The sequence below is a fragment of the Camelus dromedarius genome, chromosome 2, assembly GCF_036321535.1.
Source record: "Camelus dromedarius isolate mCamDro1 chromosome 2, mCamDro1.pat, whole genome shotgun sequence".
In the NCBI taxonomy this organism is placed as follows: domain Eukaryota; kingdom Metazoa; phylum Chordata; class Mammalia; order Artiodactyla; family Camelidae; genus Camelus; species Camelus dromedarius.
In genome coordinates this window covers 37,875,474-37,890,675 of record NC_087437.1, presented here as the reverse complement: position 1 = coordinate 37,890,675, position 15,202 = coordinate 37,875,474, and the positions used below count along the sequence as shown (strand labels likewise).

At 34.1% G+C, this 15,202-nt stretch overlaps 1 long non-coding RNA gene across 3 annotated transcripts in view; it reads right to left on the bottom strand.

Annotated features, from left to right (window-relative positions):
• The window catches only part of LOC105085979 (uncharacterized), a 37,990-nt gene extending 27,762 nt beyond the window's left edge, over nt 1-10,228 (bottom strand). For 2 of the 3 annotated variants that reach the window (XR_004136380.2, XR_004136381.2), the window contains exons 1-3: nt 9,994-10,228; nt 4,979-5,088; nt 231-292 (exon numbers count right to left, since the gene is read on the bottom strand). This is a non-coding gene — a long non-coding RNA (uncharacterized LOC105085979). The remainder of the gene's footprint in view (nt 1-230; nt 293-4,978; nt 5,089-9,993) is intronic. The other variant, XR_836881.3, reaches the window with a different exon arrangement.
• Nucleotides 10,229-15,202: the final 4,974 nt, after the last annotated feature.

Below are 15,202 nucleotides of genomic sequence, written 5' to 3'. Positions count from 1 at the left end.
TGTATTCATCTATTTTACTTAAGAGTGTCTACATAAAACCCATAATAATAGTGACTAACATTTAGTGCTTACTATGTGTCAGAAACTGTTCTAAGTGTTTACGTTCTTAACTTATTTAATCCTCAGATGGACCCATGATGAGAAAACTAAGGCTCTAAGAGTTTAATTGGCTTATTCTAGGTCACACAGCTAGCAAGTGACAGACATGAGATTCAAAATCAGGCACATACCGGAGACTGTGATGTTCACCACCGTAATATTCTGCTTGCAATTACATGGGAATCTGCAACGACTAAAAACAGAAATAAATAGCCATTATTTAAATATATCATTATTAATTGCTCATGCATGAATACTTTCATATTTAGTCCATTTTGTTTTGATGAGATCAGAAGAATCTAATACTATATTCTCGTGAATATTCAACAGGCCCTTGAAGCTTTCATAGCTCTGATTTGGATGCTGTGAGCTAGGTCCGCACTTCTAGGTTCACTCATCACTTTCAAGAAGTCTTGCCTCAAAATGGTTTCTCATCCTTCCAAGTGGCAACACTTACTTGCTGTTCACTCCAGCAACTTTACTGATTGTATGTTGCTGAACAGCATCCTGATTTTTGAAGCCCACTACATCTGGAAAATGTCAACCGTAACAATAAAAACAACACTAGGAGTCACCTATTTCCACCTTTTTCTAAACTTGCATCAACATACATCTGGGAAGCAGAGTAATTTAATTCATAAGCCCTATTCTCTGGCACTGCAGAGGCTCCTGTATCTGTGTGACAGTTTCCTAATTTATAAAGAAACATGGAAGTATGGTGAGAAATAAATTATAAAATATGAATATCTAAACCCTTGGCATAGTACTTGGCATATGTAAATAATCAATAAATGGCATATGTCAGTTTTATTAACCTAAATGTCTGTCAGAAATAGGTGTTTTGGCTAAATAATTTTATTGAATGTCCACTCTTAAGGTATTCCATAAGAGGAAATAGAAGATGCTTATATTGATTTAATATAAGCATCAATTATTTAAAAATTACTATAAATTTATTACCTATTATTTCATTTATTATTTTTGTACTTTTCTAGCACATTTATCCGTTGACAGAGCTTTTATACAACACATACCAGTGTGTGTACACCCCTCCCCCCACATATTCACGAAACCTGTTTTGACATAGGTCCTCTTACTTGGGTGCTCCTTCCCAAGTCTTAAAAATTGATAATTTTTCCCTACCTAATGAAATTTATCTGTATTTTATCATTTCTTTCAGAACAAAGCTATTCTCTGCTTTCAGATTTGCTGCTTACCAAATCTGGTGAAAACGTTCTTGTTAATAATGTGATGGCAAAATATTCCATCACCTATTTCCAGATCCAGATAACACATAACAGTTCCAAATATACATATAGTGTATTGCTGGTAACCTCTTGGAGACAATGATTTCATATCCATAGTACTTTCCAGAGAAGTGATTTCAATCATAGAGATTTAAAGCCAGCAAAAAGAGGAAATGATAATAAGGTAGGATTAAAAAGGCAATTTGAAGAGGTTGTTAGGATTCTCCGGGATCCTCCAATTTTACCTTTATGAATTCTTTCACTTTAGCAATAATCGTGCCTTTACATTAATTCAATAAAAGCACTTCATACTTCAGGCATTGTCAATATAAAAAGTTTTTGGATTTTCAGTTGAAAATGACAAAGATGTCTTAGTCATTACACACACACAAAATCACATGACTAGCATTTATTACGTGTATTCATTCTTTGAAAAAATATCATGTGAGTGCCACAGTGTTCAAGACATCTTAAGTCACTATGGTGCTCCAGAATATAATATATTCCTCGTGGACAAGGAGTTTACAGCCCAGTTGAGAAAATGAAAGTAAAAAAAGTAAGAAAATGAGTATAAGTACAAGTCAGCTGAGAAAAAGAAAAGTAAAAATTACTTCTTTACCCACACAAGTTGATTTGTGTAGGCAAATATTAAATTATCTGAAACACATTAGAAGGGCTCTGGATAGCTATCAGTTCCCCAGTTTGATATATCCAAATCCCAGTCCTGTTCCGTGCATATGAAAGCCCATTTTGCCTGTATCCTACAGTTCTAGTCTTCCATTCATGTTTCCTCCAAGTGTCTGGCCTTTTCGCTTTCTATCCTTCTAACACCAACTGGATCATCAAGACAATTCTAAATTCTGATCTTCCCTTTTCTGATCTTTATATTTTCAATTGAATCTCAAAAAGCCACATGCACTTTTTCATGACGAGGCAGTTATTTTATTAGTCTTGCTTCGTTAAACAGATGCAAACTCCTTGAAGGCAGGAAGAGTGTCTCTATATTTTAAAATAAAGCTGAGAACATCTTAACAAGTATGTGCATACAGTAAAATTCTGATAAACACATTAATGGAAGAGAAAAGATCAAAGGGCAGCATTTCTTTTACCATCCACATTTTTCCTTATGACTGTTAAGCTTTAATTAACTTTAAAGTTATGCTTCAATATTTTATTTTTCCTGTTAGTAGCACCCAAAATTCACTCAAAATATTAAGGCTAGATATTTTGGGTTCTCATGAATTATTTCTAAAGTAGAATTATAGTGTTATTGGTATGTGACTGAATGATGTAAAATTATATAGCTTGAAGCATATAAGCATAAATAAAAATGACACACATCCATAGGAATATACATGATTCAGTCAATATCCAAGTAGTACCCTAGACCCTACAAATAATACTGATGGTCACGAAGCAGCATTCGTGATATGTCACGCATCAGCGAAAATGACTGCAATCAGAATACCACGCAGTTCAGTTGGCTCTGATCAGATGATGACTATGACTAGCTAAGTTTCAACAGATTTCAGTGGATGGCCTTAGACAAAGGCTGCCGCCACCCGCATTTTCACATGTAACTAGAACACATTCATGTTTTGTAATATTTTCATTTTGTAGCTTTAATTCTGCAAATGATATTTTAATAGAGGACTGTTCCATTAGTAAACAGACTGGTCTTGCTGACACATCTTTCCTTTTAAAATATACTTTGGCTGAATTCTAACCAAACCATTTTGAATGCAAAAGGGATGCTTTTCAAGCCAGATGGTTTATCTAATAGGAATGTTTTCTGATTAGAGAAACAGCAGTAGACTCATGATCACAGCAGGTGCCAAACTGGTCCTGTAGTTTACATGAATTTGCAACTGAACAAGTCATGAACTAAAGGGATTCTATTTTATAATGTGCCACAATCTATTCAGAGAGGAAAGGAGAATGTAAAAGATGCTACCATATCAGATGCAGTTCATTTATCATTTCTTGATATGAATGTGGCCATTACTGCATTTGTGATAACAAAATGTATTTGTATACTAAATTTCTTGAGCATATTGTGGAGACTATTAATAAAATTTCAAAATCATAAGAATTTGCAGAGTATTCTATGATGGTGCAATAATCCAAAATATAATTTTTAATCTAAATAATTAGGAGTCTTTTTATTTTAAAAGTATCACTGTTTTTCTTTCTCATTGTCCTTATTCCTTGCACCTGTATTTTCCCTTTGTTTCGATAAGAACTTTTTCCATGTACTGGTAATCAGCGAAGCAGAATATTATTGGCTGGTAGGCCCAGTTGTGCCTAAGTGCGCATGCGAGAGAACCTCCTACGTCCCACAGGCATGGTATGGGGATGCAGGTTCCTGAACAATGGCATTATTGCCTGTTAAGATAGTATAAGTTGCTTCTGGGTGCTGACATGACTACTGGGGACACAAAAGGCAGTGAGCACACAGACCCACACTCTGACTCAGGTATGTCTCGTTCCCAGTGGTTTGCTAAGAGAACCTAACACCGAAGCACTTGAGTGAGGTGTAAGAGGCCAAGTGTTTTGTCACATCCACCCATCTACTTTCTTACCTCATTTACAGCATCCACTCTGTTTAGCTGCTGCTTTGGAAGAAAATCAAAGTAAAGTAACCTAGAATTGAGTCCAAGCCATCATTCTCAGTCATCCTCACCCCAGGCAAATCCCATAATCTGTTCTAGAACAGTTGGTTAAACAGTAGAGACTGTGGGTACCTGGAACTTGTTCAAATCAGAGCTGCATTACCAGAATAATCATAATTTCCTAATTATTTTAGCAATTGCGTAATTTTAACAATATAATTATCTAAATTAATCCTCTCTAAAGATATTAAGCAAGGGTCAAAATATGTCTAAGTTTATGTTAAAATTTGAGAACCTATTTTTGAAATAAAATGATCTGGCAAGTTTTTTTTTTTTATACATATGGATCTCACATTATAGGAATCTTCACTACAGCAAATTCCTGTACCTTGTATCATTTCCTATAATCAAACTCCTTTAGAATTTAGGACTACTTATTATTCTTACCACTTGTTTTGGCAATTATTCCCACCCCAGACTTGAAATCCTATACTACATAACTATTTGATGTAGAAACTTTTGGTTTTTTCAGGTTGGCTGTAAGTATTAACAGTACAAACAACATATCATCCATATTCTGTTCAATTCATTCATAATTCTGTATTATGCAAAACTGACTATTAATGTGCTTATTTTATTAAATTTGTTAGGTTGCTTAAAGGAGGAAGAATTCTGTTGAAATAGAGGGACTTGCTTTTGACTCTGCTCAAGTTCTAGAAGTCTGCAATAAAAACTGCTCCAGCACTAAGTAATATTATAGCATCTTAAATCCTTGCCTTACTGAATGAATGAAGTGACCCATAACCTGCACTTCTTTTCTTTTAAAATGGTTTCATCTCTTCTGTGGCTTAATGTTTCTCAAACAGAATAAAGGTGTACAAATGTATTCTAATAATCTATAAGTTCTCACTGAGAATAGTTTAATTTTCCTCTTCACTTTAAGAGTATTCTAATAATTCAGATTACAATACTCTAATGTTTTATATATATATATATATATGTATATATAAAAGCACATACCAGGTCACCTGGAAGATCACTATAAACAAGGGCTGCCATGGGATTCCAGGGCCTGCACTGCATATCAGTTTAGAAATGAGTCGGTATCATGAGGGAATGGATGATTGGTCCTGAGAAAATGAGAAAAAGAACACAGGTAGTTTTAGAGCCACAATTTTATGATCTTTCTCCATTTATGATATGCTTACTTAAGAAGTCAAGCCCAAAATGATGCCAACTTTTTCTGTTCCAATAAAGTTTTCATAGTAATGTGAATGGAGAAAAACAGAGGGAGAACTGAGTCACCACGTGGAGTGCAGTAGGGCCCACGTGCCAAACTCAAAAGACCCTATGTCACATCAGGTAGTGCCATATTCATCCTCCAAACACTGATTTAGTTTCTGCAAAATAACAACATTAATTCCATTCGATGGTAATTCAATTTTTAATACTTTAATTATGTCTTGGAATAAACTAAAGCTATATGTAAAGGGTGTATATCTAGTTATATGTTTATTCAGATATATAATAAAAGTGATTTAAGCCATTAATCATGGTCTAGAAATATACTTTTCATCCTTTGAGGGGATTATTTGCATTTCTCAAGTGTAAGAAATGCCAACTATGGCCTATGTGTACTCTTTATAGTTTCTGGGCATTTATTACAGTGATGAGGCAGGACACAAGGACACAAGGGTCAATTCAGTTCAGGAGTGAGCAAATGTTTTCTGTAAAGAGCCAGATAGTACATATTTTAGTCTTTAGAGTACATATCATCTCTGTTGCAGCTACTCTACCGTTATAGCAAAAGAAGCAGCCATAGACAAAAAGGACATGAATGGACCAATGTGCCCCAACAAAACTTTATTTACAAAACCAGGCATTGGGACAGATTGAGTCTATGAGCTGTAGTTTGTTCACCCTCAAATTAGTTTAGCGGCCTCAGGATATGGTATTAATAATATATTTCAAGGACAAATTACCTATTATCCCAGCTTCTCAAAAGGGGAACCTAGTACCACTAGCATAGTTCTCCAAAAGAAAACAAAACCACACAAAATGTTCCAGTTGTTTCTTACTTTAACCTAGAAATGGCTTATTATTTAGAAAGGTTGAACAATTCCACCTGAAGTAAAAAAGATAAGGTTTGCATAGCTTAAAAAATTTGACCGCAGCATAAATTAGCTATTTATACCTATTAAATAACTATTTTATAGTAGCTAATAACTAAATAGCTATTTATACCTATTAAATATTTAAAAAGAAATGATCACCATTACTAAAGCCAGCATTTCATTTTCCTCTCTTCAATATAAATTTTAAGAAAGTTTCAGGATTATGTTCTTATGAATGTGCCTACTTCTTGGAAGAAACAATGTGGTAAGGTAACAAACCAGCTTTCCAATGTCATCACAGATGTGTCTAATGCATTCTAAGTACCTTGGGTTCTGGACCACGCATTTCACATCTTTTGAACAATGATTACCTTCAGAGAGAATAAATGCACATCAAGTACTTTCCTTTTTTGCTAACTGAAAGCTATTAATTGAAAAGCAATACACAAATAACCAAGGAAAGTAAATAATTTTAAAAAATAGGTTTTGATATTAAATGACTAATCTAAATATGCTATGAAAATCTGATCAATTCTTTTAGCAAAATAGGAAATTTTCTACTCATGATACATCTATGTAATTATAAGAAAATTCTAATATTTTGAAGAAATCCAATGAATGAAATATATCATTACAATTTAAGCAATTTTATAGTAAAGTTAATTTGTTGTGTTTACTAACGTACATGATCATATTGTTTACAAAATAGACAAAAAATAGCAAATAATTTCCATCAAGGTCTAACAATTATTATGTCCATCCAGTTAAATTGTGATGTTTAACTTCTCTATTTTTTAAATTTTTTGCAGAAGACTGTAATTTTCTGATATGTCATACTCATTTTTCTTTATTTCCTCTACTGTTCCCTTATTCTGTTTATTCCTTCATTCATCTTTCTCCTCTGTTAAGTCATTTATTTATTCATTCTTCTTTGATTCATTTCATTGTCCAACTTTTTAAATCATTTTACATTGAATTAAGCCTTAAGGGTATTTTTGTGGTCATTGTGTTTCTGGTATGTTGCAACTGATGACTGACATAGAAAGCAATCATGGATAGAGTGTTCAATGGCATAATAACAGCTGGAGAATCTAACCTTATTGGGGAAGGATGTGAAGGGTGTCAGGCTTCCAGTCTCACTGGCCTACTATTTAAAATAAGTAACCTTAAAAGACATGACTTCTCTTTGAAAACATTTAATAATACAGAAGTGTCTAAAATGAAAGTAAATTTTTCATACCTATCCCTCCAAGCTCTTATACACTAGTTATAATCTGAGTACACTGATGTGTACAATTCAGAATTTGCACATTCAAGTATTTATATGTAGGTACATGTATATATGAGTGTACATTTGCATGTATAGGAAAAATACACAATATTACCTTTATTTTTACAAAATTAAACCTATGTATATTGCTCTGCAATTAGCTTTTTTCTCTACTTCACGAACATAATGGCATAACTTGCACATCAGTGCATCTTATTTTTATAGCAGCCAGCTACTCCAAACTGTAAATATACCTCTCTTTATTAACCTATTCCCATATAAATAGAATATAAGATGATTTCATTTTCTTTCTTTCCTAAGAATGATACAATAATAAAGAGCTAAGTGGGAGAATTTCTATAGAAGTAAATCCTGCAAGTGGAATTTTTGACTCAAAGTGTTTGCGTATTTCAAATGTTGGTATTAGAAGGTACTTTGTCTTTCAACTTACTTTTCCATCAACTATGTATGTTCTCCCACACTGTCATACTCATTAATCATTGCTTTAAAAGAAAAAAGTAAACTCAATAGCAAAATTTTGAATTGTATTGTTTTCAAATCCATTTCCTTATCACCAAAATGTTTGATTTTTTCATATGATTTTTGCTGTTATTTCTTCTCCTATGAATTACTTTAACTTTCTTTGTTCATTGCTCTGCTATGTTTTTTAAATATTTTCTCACTGATTTCATAATTTAATATATAATTACCTTTAATCCATAGTTTACTATACTATGTTGACTGTCAATAGCAACTAATTATGGCTGCAGTTATCCATAAATAACTTTAAAAATAATTATATATTGTTATATTTGTCATGATTTTATATTGTTTCCAGGCTGTATCTCTTGAATAGGATAGTATATTAAGTCCAGATAATAAAACATTCTATTAATATTTTCCTAATATTTTGCATGCAATTATTCTGATCTATTTAATGAGTTTGGAGTACATTTATTTTATTGTTGCATATTATATATATATATATATATATATATGGAGAGAGAGAGATTGATGATTGATTGACTTACTTTAAGAAACTGGCTTATGTGATAGTTGAAGTTCAGCAAAATCTGTTGGGTAGGCTGGTTGGCAGGAGACCTAGGGAAGTTGCAGGTTGAGTCCAAAGGTGGTCTGTGGGTATAATTCCTCCTTTTGGGGAGTTCAGGTTTTTTTTCTAATAAGTTGATTCAATTGATTGTATGGGGCCTGCCCACATTATGGAGAGTAATCTGCTTTACTCAAAACTTTACTCATCTAAAAACACCTTCACAGAAACATCTAGAATAACTTTTGAGCAAATATTTGGGTGTCATGGCCTAACCAAGTCAACACATAACGTTAACCATCACAATTATGTTAAGATTTAACGGCTGTCCATAGAGTGAATTATCACAGCTCTATTTGTAGAACCCAGGGTAGGAAGCTGTAGAGCTGCTCCCAGCGGTTTTGGACTGAGTAAACCCCTAGTGTTCTTGGGTCTTTCATGTGCAAAGAGATGTAAAGAAGGATTCCACCCATTTAATTATAAAAGGCAGGTGTGGCTTCAGCTCGTAAATAAAAAGAACAACAACAATAAGAATTATGCTCCACTTCCTGAGGGGTAAGTATCTCCATGTATTATTTGGAATTCAATGAAAAATATTTGTCACTTCTCCCTTATTTAAATAACTTTTATATTTACTTTTTTTTTCTTTCTTTGTTAACTTCTTAAAATTCCTCCAGAAATATCATCAATCAAGCAAAGCTGAGTTTATGAGATCTTACGCAGTAAGGAAGAATAGCACGTCAGTAGAGTACAGGTGTGGTGACTTAGACAGGGAGAGCCGGCGGAGGCGGGGGTGGGGGGGGGGTGTGTTATCAGGTTTTAGCTCCTGAGCCGAACGATTTTAAAGTGAGTCTTTCCAGGAGGGAAACTGGCTGGGATTTGGTAGGATTTAAAAAATAATAGTTTTGGATTGATGGGCACCATGAAATGAGTGTCTTGAAATGAGTATTGTTAAGCTATTAGTCTTGATTAAAAAGCTGTTTTAGCTGGTTCACAGTCTTGTCTTTGAAGAGCAAGAATTTCCTAGAGCAAGTAACTGACTTATTTTTTCTTGTTCTCTGTATTGTTCTATTGAGGGACACGAAAATATGCTTAGATCCAGTTTTATTTAACACAATGACCACAAATTGTGTCAGCTTTGGTTCTCATTTTTTTCATTCATTTTGTTGTTTTGCTAGATTCTTGAGGTGAATGCAAATTTCACTTGTTATCATGCTTTTTTTAAAAAAGCATTTAATGCTATACATTTTCTTTTGAGTATGATTTTAATATGTGATATGGTATGTAGTGAGATTCTATAATCTATAATTTCAGTTTTGATTTCCTCTTTAACACAAATAACTGAGAAAAGTATTTTTATTTTCAAAACATTAATTCATTTTGGTTATTTTTGCTTTTAATTTCTAATTTTATTCTATTGTCTTCCATTATTGTAAAATATACAAATCTTTCTTGCATTTTATTGATTTTTTTTAACTAATATAAGTATTTTGGAAAAACTTCTATGTTCTTTGTTTACTGAAAAAAATTTAATCTATTAATTTGTGAAAATCTATTTCTGATAGTTTAGCTTTATATACTTTGTAGCTGTGTTTTTCAGTACCTACACGCTTATGATGGCTAATCTTCCTGATAGACTGTACATCTTGCCTTTTGGATCCAGTATTGCTCCTCCAGCTCCGTACTTCACCTTTGCTAACTAGCTCACCACTGCTTGTACTTAGGGTCCCAGATGGACTCTCAGGAAAACAGCTCCTTTGTCTTTTGGTATTCAGCCTCTAATTTTCCATCTGCATGTACTCAGAATTCTCCACAGGACAAGCTGTTGTTTTCTAGAACAGTCAAGTCTCATCCTATTAACAAAAAAAAAAAAAATCAGAAAATGTCAGTCTTCAGAGATGTACTACAGTGACCATATTTTTCATTATTAAACAGAACATATTTACTGCTTTTAATTAAGGGTCTGAAATAACTTTTCTGATATGGAGTTTGGTTTTTTATTTACAAAGTTAAATGATTCAGTCAAGTGATATTTTTTCTGGAATAAAATAATCTGTCTTAAAAATATGGCTGTTTATTTCAAAACAGAAGCTCACTTTGAAACATCACTAGAGTTATTGCAGGTTCTGCTCCCTCCTTCAAGATTTCAAGATTCTAGGGGCTACATCAAAGTTCAACTGCAAAGCAAACAGGCATATACTCCCAGAAATCTCTGCAAGAAAGCTGTCCACAGCTTTACCTAAGCCCAGGGGAGAAACTTAATATAATAAATGAGGTCAGTCATTAGAGGCAGGTGGCACCTGGTTGAGTCCTTATTGTTCTGCCATTTACTGTGAGACCTTGAGCATTTTACTAAATTTCTTTACAACTAAATTTACTTGAATACAAAATAAGACTAATACTAGAATTTGTCTTATACCACTGTTGCCAGGATTAAATGAGATAAAATCTGGAATGTGTTTTGCAAGAGCTTGGCACAGAGTGAGGGCTCAATACACGATAGCTATTATTAGTAATGGAAGCTCAATCCTGAGATAATAAATATATGCATGGCTTGCATACATTGTTTCAGGGATCATTACCTTTCCCCTAGGCAGAGATCACTGTTACACCTAGAAGCAAGGGCCAAGGACCCATCAGAATCTGGGAAAGTACATGGAGTAACAGAAGACAGGGTACAGGAAGCTGAGTGATCCACTTAATTCTGATGGATGACATGTGTCTGGCCTAAGGCTATTTTTAACAGACCAGCAAAACCGCGGCAGATCTTACTCTGTAGCCTCTTAAAAGCACTGCCAGCACCTGCCAGGCTCCGGGACCAATAGGAACTTTGTGTAAAGGTATTTGTTATCCTTACTGGTGAAGGATTGCTCTTTAATTATCACTTAAATCCCTTGTCATGTTATTTAATAATATGCTTAATTCTCATTATCCATCTACCATTATAATTGCAAACAGTACTATATATATATAGATACATACATATGTGTGTGTGTGTATATATATATATATATAATATATATATATTATATATATATAGTGCTAGATACTCATTTTCTTTGTTATACTCCTTAAGTTTCTGAGAATTTTCTGCTGCCTCATGCCAGCAAGGTGAGTCAGCAAAGTGACCATATGTGTGTACTGCCAGAGTACCTTATCCCTGCTTTATCCTTGTGAGAATAAAAAGAATATGGCTGCTACTTTACTTTTGTCTTCCAAATTTTGTGAAAAATGTCTTTATTACCCATCTAGAACTATTCAGTGAAGAGAATTTGGGTAAACATAAAATTCCAAGATTAGCTCAACTGACTCAATACAAACACACTAAACTCTAACTGGATGTGTTTGGGTACCTCAACTCAATATCTCTAAACATTATCTCCTGATTCCTATTATTTTCTGCCCTCAAGTTTTTTGTCTTCTGATGTTCCTTATGAAATGGCACTACCACTTACCTAGTTGCTCAGGATTAAAATGTTATAATCACATTTCATCCTTCTATTTCTCAGATCTCATATCAAATCCTTCTGTAAACACTATTCAGAGCTAAGGTAATCAGTGCTACCTTGGGTGTATGTTCTCATTTTCACTCTTCTCACCACCTGCATCACCAGCCCAAATGACATCATCATATCTAACATGGGCACCTTCTACAGCCTCCCAGCTTTCCTCATGGCTTACTGCCTTGCATTTCTCAGTCTATTCTCCACATAGTAGCAGGAATGACACTTGTAAGTGGCAAATCAGATAATGTTACTTCTCTGGTCAAAACGCTTCTGAGATTTCCCATCACACTAAGAATAAATTCCTCAGTTCTTCCTATTGCTTAAAAGTCACTATTTGACCTCGTCTCTAGTTTTCTCTGTGTCATCATTTCCTACCATTCTGCTACTTGCCTACTTCGCCCTAGCCACAGTAGTCCCCTTGCTATTCCTTAAATATTCTGAACACACTGTTTTCTCAGGGCATTTGTACTTGCTATTGCCTCACCCAGAAATACTATTTCTCCAAATACTTGCACGGCAAGCTCACTTATTCCCTTCATTCAGATTTCTGTTCCTATATCCTCTTACAGAGAGTAGCTTTTCCACTTATATCTCCACTCCTGAGAGGTTTTTTTTTTTTTTTTTTCAAAATAAGTATCCATATGTGTGTAACCTATTATCCTGCTTTATCTTCCTTCATAGTGCTACCAAGCACTCCCCAATGTTTTGTTCTACCTATTTTTTATTTTATTATCATCTGCTCCTCCCCATACTAGAATGTAAGCTCCATGAGAGTGGGGCTGGGTCTGTACTATCACTTTTCAGTTCCCAACACAGCTTGCCTTATTGTAGAAGCTCATTAAATAAATCTTCTGTTTATTAGTAGGTATAGGTTTGTTTTCTCTTTGTATTAATTAGAGTATGTTCTGCTAAGGAGCCAAATAGAAACTCTGTGATATAGAACTGATTCAGAGTCATAGCTAGATTTATTTTTGCAGCTTGTGCACTTCAGAATGCCAGGGGCACCCCTGGAATTCACATTACATAGAAACTCTGCAGCTACCCACACTGGCTCTGGAAACAAGAAAGAAGAAAGGATTGGACAGAGACCCAAACTGAGACTAACAGAGAGGACCAGGGGAAACTGATAAATTTTGGGCAGGTAGAGTAACAGCATCATTAAGTACATTTTTGATGATACTATCAAACAGGAGCTAATACCAGGGACCATGATCTTTACTGAAGTCATTATTTTCCTAGAGAGGTAATGTATAATAAATGCATAATTTAGGCCACTAAAATGTGTGTGATTCATATTTAATAAATAGAATTTGTCAACTGAACAATATCATGGCAAGTAGATAAGGTTAAATAATATGTGAAAAAGAATTTATGAAATGTATACGGAGGGATAAAGAGAAATGGCAATAACTAATATAAAACTAAACAGATTCATAGTACTTCTCTTGGTATCAGGAATTTTGTGAATATGGGAAGCTTCAGGAAAAGATAAATGCTCTGTATTTTTTTTTTTCATCCATCCCCATGCAATGAGGTGATAGAGATTTTAAATTGAAATGCACTTGAAGTTATCAGGACAGAGGAGTCATCAATTTTAAGATCTTTCCCTCTTTTTATTTCTACTGTTCCTCCAGTCATTTTATGCCCTGGACCATTTAACTCCCTCTTTCTTAGGTCTCTATCACTCATCTTGGCTCTCTCTAACTTCTCTATCCTGACACTTCACCTCTGCTTTCCTCCTGTTAAACCCACTACAAAGCCCACAAATCATGGCCTCTCGGGAGTCATTTATCTTCCATACTTCAGTTTCATCATCTATAAAATAAAAATACTACCAATCTTTTATGTATTTTACAAATATAGTATGGCATAAAGCAAATAATATATGTGGAGAATGATGGAAGATGTTATGAGAATATCTGAAGGCAAGGAAAGTAGAAGAAGCTAGATCACCAAAGAAGCTGTCACTAATAGAGGAACAAGGCCAAGCAGGAGTCGAAAGAAAAGATAAGGAGCCAAAGGTGGGAAGCCGATGATGAAGGTACATAATAGCTTCAGGGAACAGTATGGAAATTAATGGGACAAGTTGTGAAACTGCAAGATAAGCACAACAAAATATAATTTTTTGGCTCATCAGGGAGAGTTAGGCACTGTGATAAGCTAAATATATGTTATTATTTATGTACATTGGCAATTGCTTAGTAAAGCCAAGGTCTGGCTTATTTAGAGTGAGTTATGAATTAGAATTAAGTAATGATTGCTGTTGCTGTGTTTGTGTTTAAGTGGAATTGCATTATGATTAGGCTAATAGAATAAGACGTAAGTACAGAATCTATTGAGGGCTCAGCCTTTGACTTTTATCACAGGAGTGAGAAAATGAGCAAGAAATAATAGGCAATTAAAGTCTACCAACTACTAATCCCAGGAGTTTCTTATGCAACAGCCAACAGTAGAGGTTGTTCAGGACAGAAACATGGATGATCAGCGTAGAAGACTGTCTGCTAGCCTAAGGCTATGACTTGCTCTATATGCTTCTCAAATCGGAAGGATTTGGTATACCTCTCTCAGTAGAATACATCTGAAGAAATCCCAAGGAAAACTGAGGAAAGCTGCAAATGTCAGATTATGATATAAACAGATCTCTTGATTCTTTTAGAATTAGATGTTAATGAGACTTCAGACTACTTTCTTCCCCAGGGAGAAAATCACTAATGCAATTTCTCTAACTCATTTTGGGACTCTGGCTAATCTTAATTAGAAGGATTATTCTAACTATATTTCTGCATTTACTTAGTTATCCAGGCTTTGAAGTGCGAAGAAGTAAATTCCAAGTCAGTAAATTAAGATCATTTTTCTATTTCTAATCTATGTGCAATATTGATTAGATGAAAAAACTGTATCACTATTATGCCAAGGATTCACATCATAAACTCCCAGAATTTGGAATCTTTTCTTTTATTGTTACTTATTCATTTTTTCCTCTCTGGAAAAGAATTTTAAAACAGCTTAACAGCAAACTCCAAATATGGCATTAAAACGGAAAAATTCAGAGTTACATTTTTTGTCTGTCTTGTAGGAAGTAAAAGATTCATAACGGAAAAAAATCAAGTAACTAAATGTGTTAAGTTTTACTGGAAAATTTGGTTTTATTATATACTATTTACTGACATGGAGGAACCTACAGAGGAGGTCCACCTGGTATAGAGATCAAGCTATTTTCTATGTTATCACAAGATTGTGAACATTTTCTGAATTAATTTAATAGGTCTAGTAAAAAGGAAACCATTGTTTTTTCTGGGAAATATG